At 37.9% G+C, this 23,010-nt stretch overlaps 1 long non-coding RNA gene across 2 annotated transcripts in view; it reads left to right on the plus strand.

The window, feature by feature from the left end:
• Nucleotides 1–23,010, plus strand: part of LOC104910546 — a 195,746-nt gene that overhangs the window by 85,942 nt on the left and 86,794 nt on the right. The window contains exons 3-5 of one of the 2 annotated variants that reach the window (XR_004159486.1): nt 12,644–12,713; nt 12,885–12,929; nt 13,639–13,762. The exons of the other annotated variant lie outside the window; for it this stretch is intronic. This is a non-coding gene — a long non-coding RNA (uncharacterized LOC104910546). Of the gene's footprint in view, nt 1–12,643; nt 12,714–12,884; nt 12,930–13,638; nt 13,763–23,010 lie in introns of those variants that run through there. 2 annotated transcript variants of the gene reach the window in all.

A 23,010-nucleotide genomic window follows, 5' to 3' on the forward strand; every position in this document is an offset into this window, starting at 1 on the left:
AAAGGTAATGAACAATATGATACTGTTTCTTAGACAAACTTGCCTGTGCCTAGCTATTATTTTAGCACAATACTTGGGCCTGGGATTTGTATGGAATCGTGCTTGTAGTAGCTATTAACAACAAAGTGACGCTATGGTTGGGGAAGAGTGTGCACATCAGAAATAAATAATGTTTTTTCAACTTAAAAAGTATACCATTGTAAATGACATTCCTCATTTAAAGTACCATAATTTGAGTGGCTTTAAATCAGGGCAGATGCTATATGCACAAATTTAAAGTATTTCTAGAAAGTAGTCTTCAAACAACTACTTTCATTTATCCTAAGATGTGAAGTCCTAATTTTCAGTAAGAATGAGTCTGTAAAGCTTTGTTCTGTTATTATGGATCTCGCTACTGATTTCTTCTATGAGAAATTGTAGTCATAGAGAGGAAAAAGTTGAGAAATGGGTGTTGGAAATTTAATGACAGAAAAAATCCTTGAAGATTTATTTGATGGAAAAGTAATATACCAAACCAAATAGCTGAACTGTCCAGCCCAAACTCAAAATGACAAATAAGAGAAACTATTCATTTGTCCTCTACTAAATACTCAATTTATTTGATCCATTTGATCTTCTCTTTCTTAATTTTGCTAATTGTTTGATGTTTTGAAAGTAATCTGGTCTGTCTGCGGGGAAATATGTCTGTAAGCATAGAAATTGCTAAACTATTTGTCTTATAACTTCAAATGTAGCTTTGGATAGTTAAATTATTAGTAGGGAGTACCATATTCTGATATGACAATCATTCCTTAATCTACTTGTCGTGGTTAATTAGTAAGGCGGAATAAACTGTAGTATCCTCTGTATTCAACCTGGCACCTTTGTGCCACCGTTCGAACATTTTAATTACGTGACATTTTCAATTATAGCTGCTTTACAGATGCAGGCATGTTTATTTGACCAAGTATCGAGGAAACAAAGCCTTCACATTGCTTGTATAGTGAATTGTCTATCTAGAAAAGACTAATTGAAGAACACGTGTATGGAACAAAGATACCACTACAGGAAAATCCTTAGTGGTTAACTGGTTTCCTGCATGGCATTTTTCTTGCTTAAAAGGAAGTGTTCTGCTCTTTTTTCCCAGCCCCTCATAGTGACCTTGTGTCTGTTAGAGTTGGAAAAAGACAGTGTTCGTAGTCAGTTTCTTAAAGACCTTGCATGTGTCTTGTTTAAAACACAAATCTAGGTGGGGACTTTGCTAATGAAATAGTAGTAAGCTAAATCTTGGCCTGTTCTTCTCCTGTCTGTGGTATTTCTGAGTATCCTTACAGTCAGGACCTTTCTGTCTCTAGTTATCTCAGTGTTTAAATTAACTGTCCGAATGTTGTATGGAAAATGCAGACTGATGCTCTTCGGTGTGCAACCTGGATTGTGTGGGACTTCTGCTTAATATGGTATTAATTGGGGACTAACAATAGACATTCATAAATGTGTGTGAAGATGAGACGAGTGGTGTTAGGAAGGAGATTGAAATACACTGAGTTGTTTCTGAGTTTTCTGGAAGATTATTATTTATTTTTTTTTACTATTTTGAGTTGGATTTTGAATCTGAATTTATATCCAATCCCTGGTGACTGCAGTTTGGGCATCAAATATCATTGGCGTTTAGGATTAGTTTGTAGAGCAGGTAGGAAAAGAGCCAAAGCTTCAAGGCAGTGAGAGAGGATGGGGATAAAACCGAGAAAATCAGGCAAGTTGCCAGCTGTAGTTTTTTACGAACACAAACCTCATCATATGAATTTGAAATTCCTCTTGCAATATTCAGTATTTTCCATCTAGTTGCTATTTTGCTGCCTTTTTTTCTTTCGGTGCTTTGGGATGTGCTGAAGGAATTATCTCCTCAAACTACAAGCCATTAGTGAGTTGTGTGACACGGAAGTCCCTATGAGTATTGCACCCAAACTTCTAAATAACAAAGTGTGTAACCTCCCTTGTTGGAGACTGAGAGGGATTGTGTCTTGTCCAGTTAAAGGTGGAAAGCGCTTTTCATGCACTTGGTATCTCCAACGCTTCAAAGTGAAATTTTCATCCTCGTTTAAAAAAAAAATTAATTTTCATCTCAAACTTCCTGGGCAGTGAAGTCTTTTGAAATAGCTTAGGAATCATACAAACTGTACGTGCAAAAATCTCCTGATGTCTAGTGACCTCTGATCCTAAATGATAATTTAATTTATGGAGCATGAAAGTCAAAATAGAAGTAATTTTTTTTTGCTGTTGTACTGAAGAGCAGTGGGATATTGAGTCAGGGATTAACTGTCTGCTGTTTTTTTTAGTTTCAAGGTGCAGTCGTTTCAAGATAGGTGTTTACTTATTTTTAAATACACAATTTGACTTAATAAATTGAAAAAAATAGATATATGTAATGAAAGCTATTTAAAGTGAAAACAGTAGTTGAAGTTTATCAAGGGCACTGAAAAGAGATAGGATAAATTTACTAGCTTCTGTGAGCTGTAATTATTGAAATTGTTTTGCAGCACCTCAAGAGCAATTGCTTATCGTTGATCTGAATTCATACTGTCCCTGATCTCACAGTGTCAAAAAGACTGAAGAAGGATTGAGATAGATTTACTTTTATCTCCATGTGCACCTGAAGTAGGGTACAAGGAAGTACTGAATGTACATTAAAACATTTACATTAAAATGTACATAAATTTACATTAAAACTGTGGCTACTCAAGAAAGTGACTATGTAGCAACCAGCTGGAATTCAGCTGTGGCAGATGCTCTAATGCAAAGATGGCTGTGTTCTGTCCAGATTCCAGAATGCTGTGTAAGCACACGTTCTCTGTTCAAAGCAGACTTTTTTTCATTTGTATGTCTTGTATTCTTTTTTTATAAAAAGCAGTTTGTATCAAATGTCTAAGCAACTCACTGATGAGAGTAATTTTTCCCTAACTGAGAAATTAGTTTATAAGCTTTGTTTTGCATTGCAGCAGATTGAAAAATCATTTGGATTTGAAATCGCTAATTAATATGACATAATAAATAAAAAGGTGCACTGTTTCAGATAGATGTCACTATTGTTGACATCTACTACTTTCTTTGTGCCGATATGTTTGTAGGTTGGATACTGTATGACCTTGAATGTTGCAGGCTGAAGTGCTGCTGTCTGCAGAGGGAAGAACTGACACTGGCAAGCACCAAAGTGAACGAGATTTAATTGCTTTTATAGTACTTTTAAATGAATATTAAAATCACTTTTCTTTCCAGACCGGTGAGACAGATTCCAGAGGATAGGCAGTGCCCTCTCCCTAATTCTGTGGTCCTTTTGTTTTGGATCAGTTGTCTGTTTATTGTAGTGCATGCTACTTTGCAGAAACTGCACATTGAATAAATCCTTGTTTGTAGTAGAGCCAGCTGATTGGTAATGCTGTCTCTTCAAATTCATTTCAAGTGACTGTTAAGAAAGAGCATTGCACACCTACATCTCTGCCATATTCCTTCAGCAGTACTCAACAGATATGTTGCTGCTCTGGTGCAGACATGGGAAGTCAGTTCCATGTCATAGAAATAAATGAAATACTGACATTGACTTCAGAAAAGTTTGTTTTATAACCATGAACATTACAGTGTCTACAGCTGAGAGCTCTAATAAGCGTTTCTGCTTCTAAAAGTTTTCATCAGTTCTTTCCACAGTAACAAGCAATGCAGAGGAAGGTTCTACATTTGCACTTGATGTGGTTGCACTTCTCTCCACTTAAAAATGACTACAAGGATAGAGGAATATTTTTCTAATCACAAGTTAAGTTTAAATCCTCCCAATGGTACTGTTGCTCTCTTAGAAGATGTATCTTAACTACTGTGCCAGCGAAACCTCAGTAATTTTAAAGAAAATGAAGCCTAGCAAATACTTTTCTTACCTGTACAAAGTACGAGTAAAAGAAGACTAAATGATAATTTCACTGTATCAGGAGATGTGATTGTACAGCTAAACCTTAAAATAGCAGCTAATCTAGCTCTAGAAGGAGATAGTGATCAAGTGATCAGTATACTGCTTTTAAAAGTTAAGTGTGTGAGTTATGAGTAGCCACATGTGCAAGCATAGGTACAAGTTGTAGCCATTGCTATTTTAGTGCAGAGTGTGTGCTTGGATGTAGGTTCCATATTGGTAATGGAATAAGCACTCTTGTTGCAAGGTGATGGGGCTGGGGAAGGGGAGAGCTAGCCTGACTTGCAACAGGAAAGATTTAGCTTCCGCTGAAATGCTGGCTTCAACTAGACAGTGTAATCAATGAAAGGATTTAGGAGCAAGATCATATGGAGCTCTTCTGAGCACGGAAAAAGAACATTTATCTGCATTTATGTCCTTTGCTGCTGTTCATATTTTCAGCTGGCTCAGTGTCAATAGCAGCTTTTGATTCTGTTAGCTTTATGCAGGGAGAAATCATACCTAGATGATAGATGATACTTGTGGATTTTTGTCTTTTTTTCACATGCAGTCAGTCAGCGATGTATTAGCAGATTATTCTCCTGTAATATTGAAAGATACACGGCAAATGTAACACAGGTAGTTGAGAACTAGGTATACATTCAATTTACAACCAGCACTGAGTAGTTTATCTAAATTACTTATGACGTTAAATGGAGGTGAACAAATGCCTGGCATGAGCTCAGTGTAAGAAAAAAATCTGCTCTACTTGAATGGCATTGGTACAGTGGAACGTGTCAGACTGCTAACCAGTTGTCACTTAGTTCTGTCAAAGAGTGGTGCAATTTGAGAAATTGCTTTTAATGGGGAGATGTCTGGTATTCTCTGGTTGAGCAGGCTGGTCATTCCTTACATATACCTGAACTAAATAGATTAGCGTGGAAAATGTTTTATTCAAATGATATTTTTACTATTCACCTATGGACATAGATTCTTTCTACATTCATGGCCCTCAACCCACGGAGGGCCATTACTGAGGAACCTGAGGGTAAATTATGCCAAAGCGGGCACTTGCTGTGCCAGTTGTTTTTGTAATTCAAATACAGACAACTTCTGGAATATCAGATCATATCATCATAGAAACATAGAATTGCTCAGGTTGGAAAAGACCTTAAAGCTCATCGAGCCTAAAAGCTCATACTACCCTAACTCTAACAACCCTCTGCTAAATCATTCTCTGAGTGCCACATCCAAACAGTTTTTAAACACATGCAGGGATGGTGACTCAACCACCTCCATGGGGAGCCTATTCCAGTGCTTAACAACCCATTCTGTAAAGAGGTTTTTCCTGATATCCAACTAAACCTCCCCTGGCACAACTTGAGGCCATTTCCCCTCGCCCTGTCACCAGTGAGAAGAGACCAACTCCGCTCTTGCTGTAAGCACCTGTCAGGTATTTGAAGAGAGCAATAAGGAGGCTCCACTCAGCCTCCTTTTCTCCAGACTAAATAGCCCCAGTTCTTTCAGTCTCTTCTCATAGGGCATATTCTCCAAGCCCCTCACAAGCCTTGTTGCCCTTCTTTAGACCTGCTCCAGCACCTCGATGTCCTTTCTGTATTGAGGTGCCCAAAGCTGAACACAGTACTTGAGGTGAGGCCTCACCAGTGCTGAGTACAAGGGCAGGAGTACTTCCCTAGTCTTGCTCACCACACCATTCCTGATACAAGCTGAGATACCGCTGGCATTCTTGGGAAGGGTTTGTTTACAATGGATACTGCACCAAGCAAAGGAATTGTGGAGTTCACCTGGTTTCATACAATTGTTTGTGGGTGTCACTGCCTGGTGATCTTTCTGTGTGCTGAAATTAAGTCTGTGCTTTGTCTTGACATATACCAGAGAAGCATATAGATAGTCATTCTAATAGTTAAATTCAGATTGCCATATTGTCCCTGTTAGTTAAAATATTGTATCTGTGCAACTTGTTTAGATTACTTGAGGAGAATTGAGTATGTGGTGCACTTGTGAACATAGTTGACGTAATTGGTCCTGTGTTTTGCTCCTGAAGAACAAATTTTCACTCCTTTTCTCTCTCTTCCTTACTCCTCACCAAAAAGAAGTGTGCTATGAAAGAAACCAAGGAAAAGATCACGTGGCATCTGTTCAGTGGAGCAGAGCTACTGTCTCCTCTGTGCCCAGCCAATGTCAAAGGCTACTCCTCTCTCCATAAAGAGTGATCATGTCATTTCTACTATCAGGTAGTAAGGATTTGCTATGGGGAAAAGAAATACAATAAAGCGACTGTATGGATTTCCTCCCTTTGTTGTGAAAACCACTGAGTACTTCAAGAAGGGGGCTCAGTTTATCTGTCTACAGCAATTAAATTGCTTCAGATATTAAGTGATACGTGGGAAATTGACAGCTTTTTTAGAATAATAGTGATCTGTAAGAAGTGTCTGCTCTCAGGCTGGTAGAACTTTAGAGTCTTTCACTGATCATCACAGCAACAAGAATTTTTGTAGAATAGTGGCATGCAGAAGGAGAGTGCTGGCTTGTAAGGTGCTTGAGAACTACCCCAAGAATGAAGTCTTCAGTACTGATTACAAGTACTTGCTCAGTGTGATTTTTAACAATCTCTGCTTTCACACATTTCTGCAACAGTGTGAGAATATTCTAGGCAGGGATTTTAAAAAGGATTATGAAAAAAGAAAAAAGAAAAAATCAACTTCAATATGTCTTAGGGACTTGTTTCAAACTGCAAATCACTATGTCCTTTTGTAAGCATGACTACCGTGTTGTTTATCTCAATTCTGGGAACAAAACTTCTTCCTGTAAATTGTAATCTGTGCCTTTTGTTGTCGTTGTTGCTGAATTTGCTTCTCGTAGAGTGAGCCAATCAACTTAAGGAAGGCATTCGTGTAATTTTGGTCATGTCTTTATGGAAAGAAAATTGCTGGACAGCTTCTATGTATTTCCCTAATGTGTACTGAGAATGCTGAATCCTTTATTCATTTTCAGTGCTTTTTCTCAGACTTCAACTTCTTCCAACAATGACTGGCTTCATTGCTGATTCATATGGAGATGCAGCAGTCTACTTTGTGATGATGATTTAAAATTAAACTAGAATACAGACCAGACAGAGTTTCCCGTAAGAAAAATAAATAAAACATCTCCCTTTCCTTTCCAGGCAGTAATAAAAAAATAACAATGTAACTCTCTGTAAAGTTATCGTAAGATCCATTCAGGAGAGCAGTTTTGTTTGAAATGACCTAGAATGCATCTCCATTGCCTCTGTGATCAAGCTCACGTGAAGCTTTGCTTTCTAAGGGAAGTCCTAAGCTTAAAGATCAGACAGGAAATAATTTGTACTCCAGTTTGATCTGTTAGTGTTTGCAGTGTTCATAATCTTATCACAGGACCCGAAAACAAAGATATAGTGTATGCTTACTGAGTGGCTATGGGATCTGTACAAAGTCCAGGTTTCTCTTTTGAAGCTGGAAGCTTTCCCTGCTGGCCCTACTGAACATGTTTTCCCTTGATCCTGTTTCTGTTCCATATCCAAGCACCAAGTCCAAGGAACCACTGTGGAGAGCATCCAGAGAAATTTGGAAGGGTAGCTTTTACCTTTCAACCCTTTTAAAGGTGTTCGAACTTTCTCTTTGATTTGTGTAGGATTTGAGAATGGTAGAATTGATCTAATTGCTGGAGTCACAGTGAAGGCAGTCTGTCAGTATGCATGGTAAAATCTAAATTATTATTGTCTTCATCATTTTCTGGGCCTCACCAGGAACTGTGACCTGGTGTACATATACCTTAAATGAATGCAGAATTGCATTGTCTGCTCAGTTTGGCATGAGATGACTTTAATGTTTTCTGCATATTTCCTCATTCAGTAACATTGTTTTCCTGTGATACCTCTCAGTTTCTAATGTACCCACTGCATGGATTATTGGGTAAATTTATGGATTTATTTTGGTTTCTGTGCTGAATTTGTTGGGTCATTCTGAACAATAGCCAAAAGACACCTGCAAAGATTTTTACCATCTGAACTTCTTAGTCCCTTTGTTGTTGTGATAGTTTGTCTCCCATGGCATCTAGATTTTTTTCCCTTGTAACAATAAAAAACATCAGCTCAAGGCTTCAGCTGGTTCCTTTTGTCAGCTTGAGAGCATTGACAACACACTTAACCCAGCCATTCAACTATCGTATTTGAGAATTGTTTTGATGAATTAAATACCAGCAATGCTTCCATCTTTGGCTAAGCTAATGTGTTTTAATGTTTCTGCTAACCAGAGTGGCTATTAGAAGTCTCTTGGGTCAGCTGTACTTTGTCTGTTGCTGTTTATGTTAAATCTAGGACAGAAATGTGGTGTTGAGAGCTTGCTTGTTGTAGTTAGGTTTATCAGGTTTGAGATGTTTCTGGCTTGATGGATGCAGAGAAGTGTGACCCAAGGAGAGAAGCATGTAGAGAGTGGTAGTGATCCCCATAGATAAATAAGGCAGGCAGCAGCTGTTGGTCTGGATTTGTGTGTGGTGGCTGGTGTGCGTTTTCAGCATCTGCTATTGAGTCTGGTTTAATTGTTTAACCAGCTCATGATTGAAACAGTAAACTGGAGCTTTCAACAACTTGATTCTGGTAAATTATAAAATTAATTCACGGGTTTTGTTGTGAAACTACCCCTTCCATTGTCTGGCTTTCTTCTTCGATGTTGCCAACTGGAAAAAAAAAGTTTTTTGGCAATTATTACCTTGGCATTAATGGATTATAAGGATATGGTGGCCTCATTGAAACGAGAGATACTGTTTATTATTGTACAGAGAGTCTGATATTTTTCTAAGTTCTTTGTGAACAGACTAATTGTTTCCAAGCTGATTTTCTCAAAGAGAATAGAATGATAAATGGGATTAGGGGGATTGAGGGAACCTGTGTAAAGCTAGCCATTGGCAGTTGAGGCTGTGCAGGGAGAAACTTTATCTGTCCTTTAAAATGTTTTACCACTGAAATGGATGGGACTTGTTTCATCTGCTGGCCTTGGCAGTGTAAATGTTGTAATCCTTCATGCGTTCCTGTGATTTTTTGGATTTGAGAAGCACTGTCTTTTGATTCCTTTTTTGCTGCCAGCAAGAAGTCAGAACTAAGGACCTGCCCATTCATTGCACTTAACTCCTCCACTTTCTGAAATTATGCCCAGGTCTGGAATTTCTAGTGCTCAACCTGTTCCAGGGGAATGTCCTACTGGATTAATGCTGTCTGTGATACGGTTTTCTTCTCTTCCTTCTACCTGAAACTTTATCTCTGCTGTGAAACGGTTTAGGATTTTGTCCCTGGCAACTGTATCTCTAGCTTCTTTACCTACTGTGGCTGAAGAATTTTTTTTTTAATTATGTTACAAGGATTAATGTCCACAGGTTCAGGGTGTATAGGAAAGAAATTATACCAGCAGGGGCCAGCGAAAACATCTTGTCATGGGACCTATCTGCAAAGAATTTTATCAAACATGTTGTTAATAGGGAGGGACCTGTGTCTGGGGCCCTTCTAAAGACTGTAGCCTTCCTGCATGTAAAAAACTGCCTCCAGGTTGCTGTCACCTGAAGGCACACCCTGTCTGTTGTCCAGGTTGTTGCTGAAGGCGTTAGTCTGTGTCAGCCCCATACTGGCTTTTGAGGAATGCTGCTTACAATCACCACTCAGTAGTGCATTGAACTGTTGGCCAGTGCCCCCTGAGCTCCAGTCCAGGTAGCCTTGCAACTGCCTTGGGTTCTTCCCTGGCTCTCAGCAGCCAGTGGAGCTCCTGGGAGAACAAGCTCTTTCTCTGCAGCTAGTTGAGTTAGTGCATTGGTACCAATGGTTTTCTAGAAGGAATGTACCAGCTTCTTCCTCTTTCAGAAGCCCGATTATGGGATGACCTTGTCTGTAAGATGATTATGATCAGTCATTGCCTTGTAAAGGCAAAACTTGCAAAGCCAATGATGGGTAAAAGCAAATAAAAGTGTTTATTTAGAAAACTCAAAAGAGTATTATTGTAAGGCTGGGAGAGATGACTAAACAAAGAAGCAATGACAACTGCGACTATATTTGATTCATGTTTAGAACTCCACTTTGTTTTCACAACAAAAAGATATTTATGAAAGCCATTTAGATTTATTGGCTGTTACCATAATCAGGAAAAAATATTTACCTTTGTGCTATTTTATGTTCCTTAGTTTTAGAAACATGTATGTCCCTTGGGCTTGGCTGGATGCAATTATTACTTGTCTACACGTAATTAGGACCAATTTACTGTTATTTTAGCGCTAGGCTAAAACTTCAAGCAAGCATGAGATTTAATGTTTTGTCCCCCTGTTCCTGGCTGGCCTCAGATCCAGTCCCAAATTGGTGCAGGTCTCTGAGTGGGGGTTAATCTTATGAGTTGTTTGTGATGAGCAGCTGCTGTTGTGTACCTGCCCTTTGCTGAGGCCTCCTTCCTTTCTGACCCTTTTCTTTCTTCTGCAGAGGAGAAGATGGCTAGGCCAGGGTCAGGGAAACCTCACTGGGACCTTTTGCTTTTTTCTTGTCTGGATTCTGAGCTGCCCCTGCCCCAGTGCTCCCACTGGGGTGGTAGTTTGATTTTCTTTGACTGATGAGTTTGTCTAATAACCACGCACAGTGCAATCCACTGGGTGAATGCTTTTTTGTGTAAGGCTTTTCCGCTGAGGAGAAATCTTTCATCTCTTAAACTGTTGCAGAGTTCTGCATGTTTTCAGTTTGACCTGCTTTTAGAAAGAAAATCATCTGGGGGAATCTAGCTTGATGACTAATTATTTGTTTGCTAATAATTTTTAATTTTCATTCATCAGTTAATTCCTTCCTCATTAAGTTTTCAAACCCTCATCTACTAAGATCTTCTAGAAAACTCAATATCTCTTTCTTACAGTTGGTCTTTGAATCCCTGCAAAACAGCTTTACAGCTAGCTTCTGTTGTATGTCTTGGTGGGCTTCTTGTTGTTTCTTTTTTGTGTGTGTGTGTGTGAATTTATTTCTAAGCATTGACAGTTACTCGTAGATTTAGTTATCATTTGAAATGCTAGCTTCAGATCTTTTATGATTTTTACTTTTACAGATATCTAAAGAGACAAGGTATCTTGCTGCAACTTCACTAAGGGATCATTTAAGATCTTTTGAGTATCAATTTTTGCTTGCACTCTTTTCAGATTCACCAATAAAGTTGCTTAATTTAGATGTTATCTTTTTATCAGGCTTGGAAACCATTTACACTGATGTGACTTTGCTAATTTGACGTTCTCTCTAATATTGTTTTTTTTGTTTTGTTTTGTTTTTTGTTTTTTGTTTACATCTCTATAAATATTCTGTGAATTCAAGTAGTTGCGAAGTATGCATGGTCATTGCTTGTAGACAGTCTTTCTCCAGAGAAGTCTTACTATATGCTATCAAAGAAACTCAACAAAAAACAGGCCTTTTGCATATAAAGTTATTTCATACCGGTATGTGCTGTCCCAAGCTAACATATCTAAGTCTACATTCATGCTATTAAATGTTTTCTTGGTACCCATGTTCTGAAAACCATTATTGGTGAATATGGAATTAATTTCCCCCCAATCACTGCCTCATTATTCCTGTGTGGACAGAAAAGGGTGGAGATTAGTGCATCAATCTCTTACAGGAACTTACTGGTGCTTAACACTTCTACCAGAAGTTGCTCTTTACTGAACAGTGACCTATGTAACTCTAGATTAAGGAAAAAGGCAACTCTCCCTGCTAGAAAATGCTAGTTCATTTCAATCTCATTTGTTTTTATCATTTATTGCTTCTTTCGGGGAAAAAAAAAGAAAAAGAAAAAAAAAACCAAGAAAATCCTCTTCATGCAAGCTTTTACTTGCTTAGCATTTATTTGAAAGTATATGATATTGCATGTTATTTTTTATACTGTACGCATCGCAACAGTATCACTGAGTGCTTTCCAGAATATACTTTCCAGAATATGCTAGTAGTTTACATGACATTTGACACGTGGTATACTGACTTTCATCTTCACACAGTGAAAACTGCAAGTGTAGTAGTGAGTTCAGTTTTGGAGGAGTTTGGATATTGGAGAAAATTTTCTTTAGCCTTTAATTGAAATTCTTAGTACTTTATGGACCCTTCAGCAATTCTTCCTGAATTATTGGACAGTTGATGGCTGCTGCCTTTTGCTGTTAATCCTAGCAAGAGGCAGAAGGCAATAGCATTTCAGCATTTATTCTTGCTCCTTTGAAGAGCCTTAAATGACAGCCAACTTCTCTTTACTGAGAAGCAATAAATGAAACCAAGAGATGATAAAATTCAGCTTACCACTGTTAAATAATTCACCATTCATATGGCCTAATAGTTTCCACCAGATTTATAGTCACACTGCGTGACTGGTGTGACGCTTGTTTTTGTTGTATGTGGAAGGTACCTACCCCCAGATGGGAGGAATCACGACTCAGGCAAATCATTGGCAGGACAAGCTCCACATTTGCATTGCTCACAGTTTTGTTAGCAAGGATAGTTTAAATGATCAGTGTTGAGCCCTTGCATTCTGAACACTTACACTCAACACATTTTGAAGGTTGATTCACTGTTTTCAGTAATGATCTGTCTAGATATATGGATCTGTATCCTGTAGTATGATGAATATTCAGCTATTCTTGTTCTGGTATTGCAGTGGCATTTCTTGTCGATGACAGGAACTCGTCTCTCTCTTCCCACACAAACAGAGTGCAGAATGGAGCTGTAGTATGGACTTCTTTCAGAAAGACAGAAACAAAAATAAGACTCAGAGTAAAGGTTAGCAAGTCATTTCTTATTCTGTTTGTAGGTTTTCTTTGGTGTCTGTATACTTGTTACATTTCAGTCCTGTTAATATTTGTACAGAGGACTTCAACAATTTTTGCCTTTTCTCAGTTTTACTTTGTTACTCAAACCCTCTGGTATTCATTATTGTATGGTTTGGTGCAGAGCCAGGCTATGAGTTCCAAGAAGGCCATTTTGCAAACTATTAAGGTAAGAATTAATTTGAGATTAAAAACAAATATGCTTCCCCCATTTTCATTTCTTAAATTAAATACAATTCTTGAAATGTAGCAATGGGACTATAATTGCCATGGTTTCTTCCTCAACGCCTATTCTAAAGGTCAGAAATGAATCATGGTCTTTACCAGAGTGGCTTACGATGCTGGTAAAGCTGGCAATTTGAAGAGAGGCTCTGGCCTCACTACAGATACCTGGCACTGAGGTGGTAACCAGAGAGGCAGAAAGAATGGGAAATATGATCAATGAGAGTGCTTTCTGTAGCTAGAGATGCTGAGAGATGCTGCATTCGATTCAAGAATTGGAGACATTATAGGAAGCATAGAACTATAAAGGCAGGTGGAAGGATGCAGTTATGGATGACAGTAAGAAAGGTGTAATAGGATGGCAGCATTATTCAGAAAAGAGAAGAAAAAATAGTTTCCACAGTCAATAGGAGGAAAAAAGATGACAGATAATAGGCAGATGTAGCATGTTATGCTGAACTATGGAAATAGATTAATTGCAAAGTCTGGCTTCCTATTTTTAATATATTAAGGAAAAATATTGGAATTAATTCCTGCTTCAAGGATTGAAGTATATTTGTAATTGTAGTAGCATAGTTGATTCTGGTTTTATTTTATTATTTTACTTATCTCATTAATATCCTCAGCAGGGAATTGTGGTAATGTCCTCCTTTCAGTCTTTACAGATGTCTTCTATCATAAAATGCTCTGGAAGACTTGAGCATCTAGGTAGATCATCTTTACTGCTTCAGATAAACCTTTATTAGGCCTTTCTTCCCAAAGAACAAGAGAATACTTTTTGTCCCGGTAAGTGCTTGCTGAGTTTATTCCACACATTCTATGGTGAAAGGTCCTAATTCATTCATCTCATGATTGGATTCTATACTCTTTTTTATTACAGTTCATCTACAATCCACTGGGTTATGGGACTGAGAGTGATGAATAGTGTATTGTCAGCAATTGAGAATTTACTGTTTTAAGGCTGATAATTATGTAAGAATCAACAAAATAGTCTTTGATGCCTCTAAAATACTGCATGCTTGTCACATGGCCACATATATTTAGTACTCTTCTAAATACCAAGAGACATTTTTTTTCTTGAAGGGTTTCATCTGACACACTGATCTGCAGTAAGAAAAACCTTATTGACAATTGATATGATACAGAAGGTTGGCAGACTGGTTTTAAATTAAATTTAGAGCAGGAAAGGATTGCAGAAAAGAAGGAAGAATAGTTTAGGGGGGGGAAAAAAAGCAAGAACCAGAGAATCAGAATTTAAAGTCACGCAGTGATTTGGAATTTCAGTCACTTTGAGTTACAAAATGTTCTGTTATTCATACTGTTTTAATTGGCACGTTAAATGCTTTAAGAAGAATAGTTCATGCACAAGTCTCTCTTATCTTTGAAAAGATATGTACTGAAAAAGACTGTTGTGAGAATGCAAAATGAACTTTATTAACATGGCATAATGGAAAAGCATTGCAAAACATACAGGTCACCATCTGATTGTCTAGGCAGTGGATTTTTCTCTTTTTACCTTTTAGAAATTATTTTACTGGCTTATTCGTCACTTTTCAGCTTCCTAAGTGCAACTTCAAACTCCATTTCCAGGACCTCACTGTGCTGTTTTCCTATTATAAAAAAGGTTTTCAAATCAGTTGATTTATTTCTGGCATTTTTATCCTAATGGATATGAGAATGTGACTCTTACACATTACTGTCACTTAGCACTGAAAGGGCCTAACACATCAACCCTGAGGCTAGGCATTCTTCTGTACGCCAGCACTTGTGGGAATCACTGTTCATTTTGTCACTGTGCTATATGCTAGAAATACTAACATAATTCACCTGGGTGGTTTTTATAGGAATGCTGTTTCTTGCATGTCAATGCAGTTTGCAAGTTAAAATATGTATTTCATACTGCAAAAAAAAAACCAAAGCAAAACAAGAACAAAAAAACACTTTTGCATATAACATTCCCTCTTTGTATTTTTATCCGTCCCTTCATGATTCTGGTTTCAGGTTTATGAATTGCAGGTATTTCTAATATTTCCATAGACAAATCTCCACCTGAAATCTCAGTTCTCCATCTGTCCCTTGTGTTTCACAGTTGGCATACTTGAATTGCTGCTTGCTTCATGTCTGTTAATTATTTAAAGTTCTGAAATATTTCTAATTGTTTATCTTAGGGGAATTGAGGACAACCCATTATCTAATACAACTGCAAAAAAGCTTTTGCAAAATGGAAGGCCTTGTTTTTCTTGGTGAATGAGCTCTGATTTCTGTAGCCAAGAGAGAGAGAGTTCTTTAGTTGAAGATTAAATTTAATGTCCTATCCCCAACTTAATTAACTCTACCTCACTTTTTAGCCAGTTGCAGCATCCTATGGTCACAACACCTAAAATCATATACTTTTAGGCCCCCAAAACTGCAAAAGTTTATCTGAGCAGTTCAGAAAACTCTGTTCAAAACATTGTCAGACACAGTTAGGCAAATTAATCCCTGGTGTAATTTCACTGACTCATCTGGAGTTGCAACAGAAATTGATACAGGCATATTTTGCTTCCTTAATAAAAAAATAAATAAATAAAAAGAGCAGGAAAGAAGAGCAAAGGGCCCACAGACAGTTCCTTGAGTAGTTAATTTCAGAAATTTGCCAATATTTACACACAGGGAGGCTGGGGAAATGTGACAGTCACCATTAACACTGCACCTTTTCTTTACATTGGGACTATTAAACAGATGTGGATATTGACAGTCTGACTCTCCTCAGAATTTTTATCTTTTTCCTTAATTCTTTACACTACTATGTACAGTTAACATTGTTCAATGCTGACCAGTGCGTGTTCTCAGCTACCATGCTCTTAGCAAGAATGAGGTCTCTAGGCTCAAAACTTACAGGCCATGTTGCAAGAGCTTGGATTAATGGACATAATTTCACAGGGGAAATAAGGGGTTTTTTATTATTCTCTTGCATGATATTTTAATGAAATAAGAAAGCTGAAATGCTGAAAAATAGGAATGTAAATACGACTTCTAGTATTCCAAGGGCTAGAATAGATTATTTTTTATTAATGAGATAGTGACTTTGACACCCATGTTCCATGGAATTGATCTAAGGCAGAAAGATCTCAGTGTTTTTGTGGGTTGATTTCACAGGAGCCTGATGGTAAATGAAGGATAATCAGCTTGTGTGGGAGAGAAATGGTCATATTGCTTCAGTATCTCTTTAGTTTTTCAACTTTGACCTTGACAGTAACTGGAATCAGCCGCTTCCAAGAAAAGAAATATTCTCTTCTGTTAGATAAGCAGTTGAGAAGAATTACTCTATGGTAGATGAAAAATAATCACAATGAAAGAAATGTTTACCGGTCACAGGTACAGGCAAATTGTTCATAAAAATTTCTGCAGCCACAATATTGTAAAATGCTTGAAATTTGTGTGTGGATGCTGCAACTGCAATCATACATGGAATTACCTTTGAAGTGAGCAAAGTAGCATTGTATTTCTGCAATGAACATGGCCAGAACAACCTCCATAAGTGTATGGCTGCAGCCATATAAAACTTATGTACTTATGTCACTTGAAAATGAGAGAGGTTTTAATGACAAAATGAAGAAAAGCTTCAAGGGGAGGGTGGGAAAGCCAGCCCCAGAATGTTAGTGTCTTGTCCTTACTGCAGCTAGATGATGTATCTGAGTCTCTCTTCTTGGTGTAAAGCAGCATCTGTTTTGCAAATCAAGTGTTAAATACTGGCTTGAGGGCTGACGAGTACGTTGTTACTAATGCCTGACTTTAATACAGGTTTGGTTTTTTTCTGTCCTGATACAAATTTCATCAATCCTTGCATAGCCTAGTGCTGGGTAAACTGGTAGAGGTTGCATTCCAAACAGTGTAATAATTAGTCTGGCTTACATGGATAAACATTTTTTTTCCATCCAGCATTGTAAACCTGATTTTTCTTACATGTTTATACTAGCCTAGGTTCATGCAGTCACTGAAAGAGATGTCTGTACTGGGAGTAGGACTTGTGTGCTCAGCTGGATCAGGGGGCGTATTTAACCAAAATTAATCGCTGTGTTACTGTTTAGGTTTGGATTTTTTCCTTCCTTCTGAACTGTTTATCAGCCAGTTCAGTTTTCCAATCCCAACGTTACTTCTCTGTTGCCAGTGGAGGGAATGTGCAGGCAGGGGAGCTAAAGGCCTTTATTTTCAGGAGCAGCATTAAAATAGATTAATTTTAACCTATTTTGATGCTGTACCACTTTATACCAAAAAACATATTTTATGTATCTGTCTAATGCAATCTATGAAGGCAGGACTATCATTTTTTTAATATGTCACAACCTTTACTACATATAGATCAGACTACAGTTGATTTTTCATTGATTTCTAAAGTTGTTGTGCGTAGTACGTATCTGTGATGTATGATTAGAAAAATCCATTTACTGTATGTTTTTCAAGAAATTAAAATCAATATACTATATTCAGTACTAATATGACTACGTGAAATGACATCAATACATTTTGTTCTATTTGCAAATACATTAGGAATTTTCAGGAACTTGTGTTTTTTTTTAGAGAGAATAATATATGAGCTGTGGGGAGCTGTAATGACTGTTTAATCTGAAGATTCAGCCGTCTTTGGTTTATTTTGCTACCAAGGCCCCAAGATGGAATTAATTTTGTCTAACTTGCACTAGTCTATTTTATTTCTTCTCTGTGCTTTTGCAAATGGAATTGAGACAGATTTCAAGTTTCAAGGCATTTAAAAATGATAAAATATTTATTAGCAAAACAAACTTATAAAATAATTACAATTATGACTCTGGACAGAATCCTAAAAAAATATTGAAAAGATGCATGACGGAGCCAGTTGAGAATGGCCTTCTGAATAATATGGTGAAGGCAAGTGTTTTAAATGTGCTTTGATCATCTTACAGACATTCAGATTAGAAAGCATGTCTGACATAAGAAATTTCATTTATGTTATGGGTCCTTGATTATCTAACTTTCTTAGTTTTTTTTTTTATTCCCCATATATCTATCAAAGAGAAACTTTAACTTCATTGCAAGGAGTCTGTATGACTGTTTTTTGTTTGTTTATTTTTGTAGATTTATACTCTGTTACTCCAGTGCATCAGGGCTTCATGAAGTTTTTCTGTGCACCACCAGGACTTTTTCCTGCTGCTTTTCCTTCTTTCCCCATGATACCATGTTTGCAGTTAGTGAACAACTTGAAGCTGATTTGTTCTGTGTTGTGGTTTTGTTGTTTTTTTTGTTTTTGTTTTTTTTTTCCTGTTTCTTACTCCTGAATCAGCTAAACTGGTTGCAATTAGAGAGGAATTACAGTCAGAATATATGTGTGAATAGACATCCTGAATCCACCGAACACTCAAGCATCTGCTTGGTGTGCTTCTGGCATGCTTTTGTTTAGACTGATTGCCATTGCCTTATTTAGGCTCAGCAGGAAATTTGCTTTGAGAATGGAATGGCTATTTTTTGGGGTGGTTTTGACTGTTTGGTTCAATTTTTGCAATATTTTGTAGAATGAGTCATGAGCCTCACTGGATCAGCCTGAGGTCTTATCTAAATAATCCAGTGTCATTTCAGGGACCTCGATCTCTTTCCTCTTCTTCTGGCACATTAAATTCCTGTGATTTTTGTGTGTGCCTTACTAAAAGCCATGATTTACAATACTGTGTGGAACAGATGTTGTGAATATGACATCTGTACTGTGTTAGTGCCTGTGGTTGTGGGAATCTAGCTTCAGTGGCCTCAGGGCTTGTTGCCATCTCTTGGTCCAAGAGACTTGTCTGAGCAAAGTTTACATGTTCTAGTCAGTGAATACCATCACTTCTCCTTACCCTTGTTTAAAAAAACAAACAAACAGCTAGGTTGTGCATGGATTTTGGAGATCAAAATGTGTTTCCTTCTCCTTCCTCCTTCTCCTCTACATCCTCTGTTAGTCCATCTAACAGCTGTACTGTGGTTTTGGAGTCCTTGGAGAGAAAGGGGTAGAAACCAGGTAGTAGTTACACACATATGGTCACGCTTCACCTGTCTCTCCTCTTTGATCTGTGCATGCAGAGAATCCCTGCAGAAATCTGTGCAGATCATGCTGCTTTAATTATTGTGGGGATCCCCATCACGCTCAATAAGAATTGGAAATTATGAGGGAACCTTGGCTGGGGCTCCCTTCTGAGCAGGTGGGTTACCTTGCTATTCTACACAGTGCTTTGAGGAAAGCACATGGAAATGATGCTACAGAAGAATTTTTCCAAAGAGCTTCCAGCAGGTTTAACTGTGATAGTGGATAATCAGTGGCTGTTAAATTCTGAGAGCAGAAAAACTCTGCCTGAGATTTGACGTCTTCTTCTGAATGGGAGCTAAGCAGAGAATACCAGCTTTGATCTTACAAAAATATGGAGGCTGGAGGCTGCCTTTTAACTGAAGGCATTCAAACTGTATAATTCCCCGAATACTTGTGTAGCAGACACTTGTCACTTCATAAAAAGTGGTAAATAATCCTATTATGTGCTATAGTTGAATTTATAAAGGCTGAGTTAGGGACCTAATTCAAACCTGTTTATTCAGAAAAGCACTAACTGTATTTTGAAATGAACTCTGCACAAACTGAAATCTGAATCCATAGAAACAGATACTGGATCCTGGAGCGAGCCCAGCTTTGTTGAATCATACTATATATGTCACATATTGTACCAAATGCACTTCATAAGTATGGTATATTCAGTGCTTATCAGTCAACTTTCCAGTCCTTGAAGGGTTTCCTAAAGGAAATGCATTAACCTTATTTGAGACACTTGTCTTTTTTTAGATATGAAGTACAGCAAGAATATTAAATTTTGTTGTGGCATAAAGTACTTTAAAGATTGCCAAGTATCCTTTTCCTTTTAAAATTTCTAAGCTGTCCTTCCTTTGTGTGCTGTTTTCCAGTGATTGATGGCAGGTAGCATGGGGCTGTTTGCTGGTGGAGTCCTTAAATAGAACACCAGACAACTTTGGATATACCTGACACTGGGAGGTAGGGCTTATCAGCAGCTCTGTCTTGTTCTCTGGGAAAAGGACAAAGAAAGTATAGTATAGGAAGTATAAACATTAGGAAGTCTCATTTTTCACCTGTGTTGCTGTCAACTTGAACAAAACTTGAACGCAGATGAGAATCCAGTCCCAATGTTTAAACCAATGCTGGTTTAATCTAAAATCATCTGTATAGTTAAAAATGTCTTTATAATCAAAGTCATTGAATACATACAGTATTGATTTTTACCCAATTCTCAAAACTGTCACTGATTTCGGAATTTAATTGCAGAATTAGAACATTTTGGCTTGGTCCATTCTTGGTGCCTTTTTGATGAATCGTAAGTTCTCTCCTTCGTTTTTGTTTTAGTTTGTAATTTTTTTTTAATATCTTCATAGGATAACATGGCTTTACTATTTTCTCTTTTTTCTCTTGTTGTCTGCTTTTGCAGCTGTCATCATCTGTTAATTCTTTTCTCCTGATTCTTTATCACTCAGTGACTGATGGTTTTGATGCAATATGGACTAAAATGGAAATGATGAACAAGAGATTGTTGGTTGTGAATTTTTTGTTGTTTTCTTTTTTTCTTTTAATATAAAAACAAGCTGACGTTTTCTTCTAGTTAGCCACAGCAGTTGATAGCAGCACTTGGCTGAAGAATGACAGATTGGTAGGAGTTGTAGGGGACCTCTGGAGCTCACCTGGTCCAAACCCCTGCTAAAAATAGGCTGACAGTCAGTTCCAGTTAAAAAAAACAAAAAACAAAAAAACAAAAAACAAGAACTAAGGGCACAATAGTGGAGAGAGGAAGTATACTGCATTTCAAAGATTTCCACTTACAATATGAAGATGGTATGGTTAACTATTTTTACTTGGATTTACTATTTTTACATTCTGCTTTTTGCTTTTGTAGGAAGTGGACTTCTCTACAAGTTGCACTTCCTACACTTAATTTTTCATTGAAGTTCAGTCATGGTAGTTTTCATGACCAGAGGCCTTAAAGCTTGTAGAAAGAATGGTAAACCCAAAAGGCTATGCACTATATTTTCCATGTTGGATGATGAGAAAGTCCTATGCTTTAGTTTCTCTGTCAGTGCTACATGTATTGAGGCATAGGTTGAATTATTCTTGCACTTGAAATTAAAACTTGTTGGACTAATAAGGGACATTTTAAGTGGTGTCATCATGTCAAGTTGCACTGCAGTTGAAAAATTGATTGATGAATTTAGAAGTGGAAAAAAAGAGATTGCAGAAGATGAATGGGATCAGAGTGCAAACAAAATACAGAACACCTGCATCTGTAATCTCAATACCTTTCCTGTGATACCAGCACAGGCTATTTAGCAGCAGTGATAATCCTTCACTTACTCTTTGGCCTTGTCCACGCCAGTCCAGTATCCTGACCATGGTCAGTTCTTTTTATACATTATATTTCTCCATGCAGGGTGCTTCTATTAATAATTACATTACCAGTTGGGTTCATTGTGAGCAAAAGCACTGTGAAGTCTTCTGCTGTGCTGTACAAAGGTGAACAGGTTTCAGTGGTGGAACAGTCTCTAAGGTAGATCTGATTTCTGCATTGTTGTAGCAGAACAGAGCAGTCATTGCTGGGGAGGATCTTTTTTTGTCTGCTTTCTGCAGTCAGTTGAACAGAGGTCAGATTTGTTGGAAGCTGCTTAATTGTACAGGCAGCACTGTTCAGACCATGGAGCACAGCTTCATGCTGTTCTCTCAGCTGTCTGCTCCTTCTGCAATGATTGGCTTTCCTCTTTTCAACCGCTAACATCTCGCTACAGGCCTTCCTGTGAACATGCTGTCTTATGGCTAGAGACAAATGTGTGGGCACTAATCACCATCTGGAGAGAGAATGAGATTCAGGGCCAGCTGAACTTGGCTCAAAGTAGTATTTGAAGTGGGCCATGGGAGGCTGTATACCAGGCCACCACTCTTTTATCCCGAAAACCTTCATTCCGCCACCATTCCCTAGCAGGAGGCAGCTCTCTGAGAGCCTCTGGGAGCTATGGGAGGTGTTCACTTGCTCTGATGTGTTGCTCTGAGCTGAGCAGCCCTTCCTGCACCAGCAGGTTCCTAGGTGGCTGTGAAGCAAGCTGGGCTGGGATGGGCACAACCACCAAACAGAGGAGCAAGGCACCATAAGTTAGTAACAAACTTTTACCTCTTTGGGAGAGCTGGTGGGCTATGTTCTGTCTCTGCAAGAGGCAGAATTCCTGCTGGGTTTGAGACACATTGACGGATGGCAGAGTGTCTTAGTGAGTGCCTTGGAGTGGAATGGTTTATTTGCCTATCGCTATCAGATGGGGATGAGGGCCAGTATCACATATTTGTGAATTTTTGATCCTACTCTGAATGCTTCTATAGCTTAGAAGGAAAAATTAAAATTGTATCCACTATCATAGCACTAGTTTCCATTTGTTAAACGCATACTTGCTCATCAAGAATAATTTTCTGACCCATGTCTTGGCTTCCGATCCGTCTTTATTTTCTTTTGCTTAACTGGGTCCAAGAGTATTTGCAGGGGAGAGGAAAGCAGCTGATAAGCTTCTTATGGCCCAGATCACTGCTTGGCAGAATTCTCCAGCTGTTATGATGGATGTTTTATGTACATGAAGTAGAGGTGGGTTGTTTTCTCCATGTGATGTATGAGTTTTATTAGAAAATGCACGTGTCTCATTATATGAAATTGTGTGCATTTCTGAACAGAAGCATTTGAATTATATTCTAACGACTCATCATATATCCTGTTCTGATATCAGTTAAGTTGTGATAATCTACTAGGATGCTTTTCTGAGTATGAAAGTTATTGGCGCCATCTATATTTTTCATACAGCTTAGATGTATACCTGGAGAGTCATTTGTTTATGAGAGTTATGAATGTCTTTACCCTTGATAAATTGATCATGAACAGCAGTGAAAAAACTGCAAAGGATTTGAACTGTTTATAATATGGATGGTTTTATCAGAAGTATGGACAAGACATGTAATTTTT

The sequence above is a fragment of the Meleagris gallopavo genome, chromosome 4 (genome assembly GCF_000146605.3).
Source record: "Meleagris gallopavo isolate NT-WF06-2002-E0010 breed Aviagen turkey brand Nicholas breeding stock chromosome 4, Turkey_5.1, whole genome shotgun sequence".
NCBI classification, from domain to species: domain Eukaryota; kingdom Metazoa; phylum Chordata; class Aves; order Galliformes; family Phasianidae; genus Meleagris; species Meleagris gallopavo.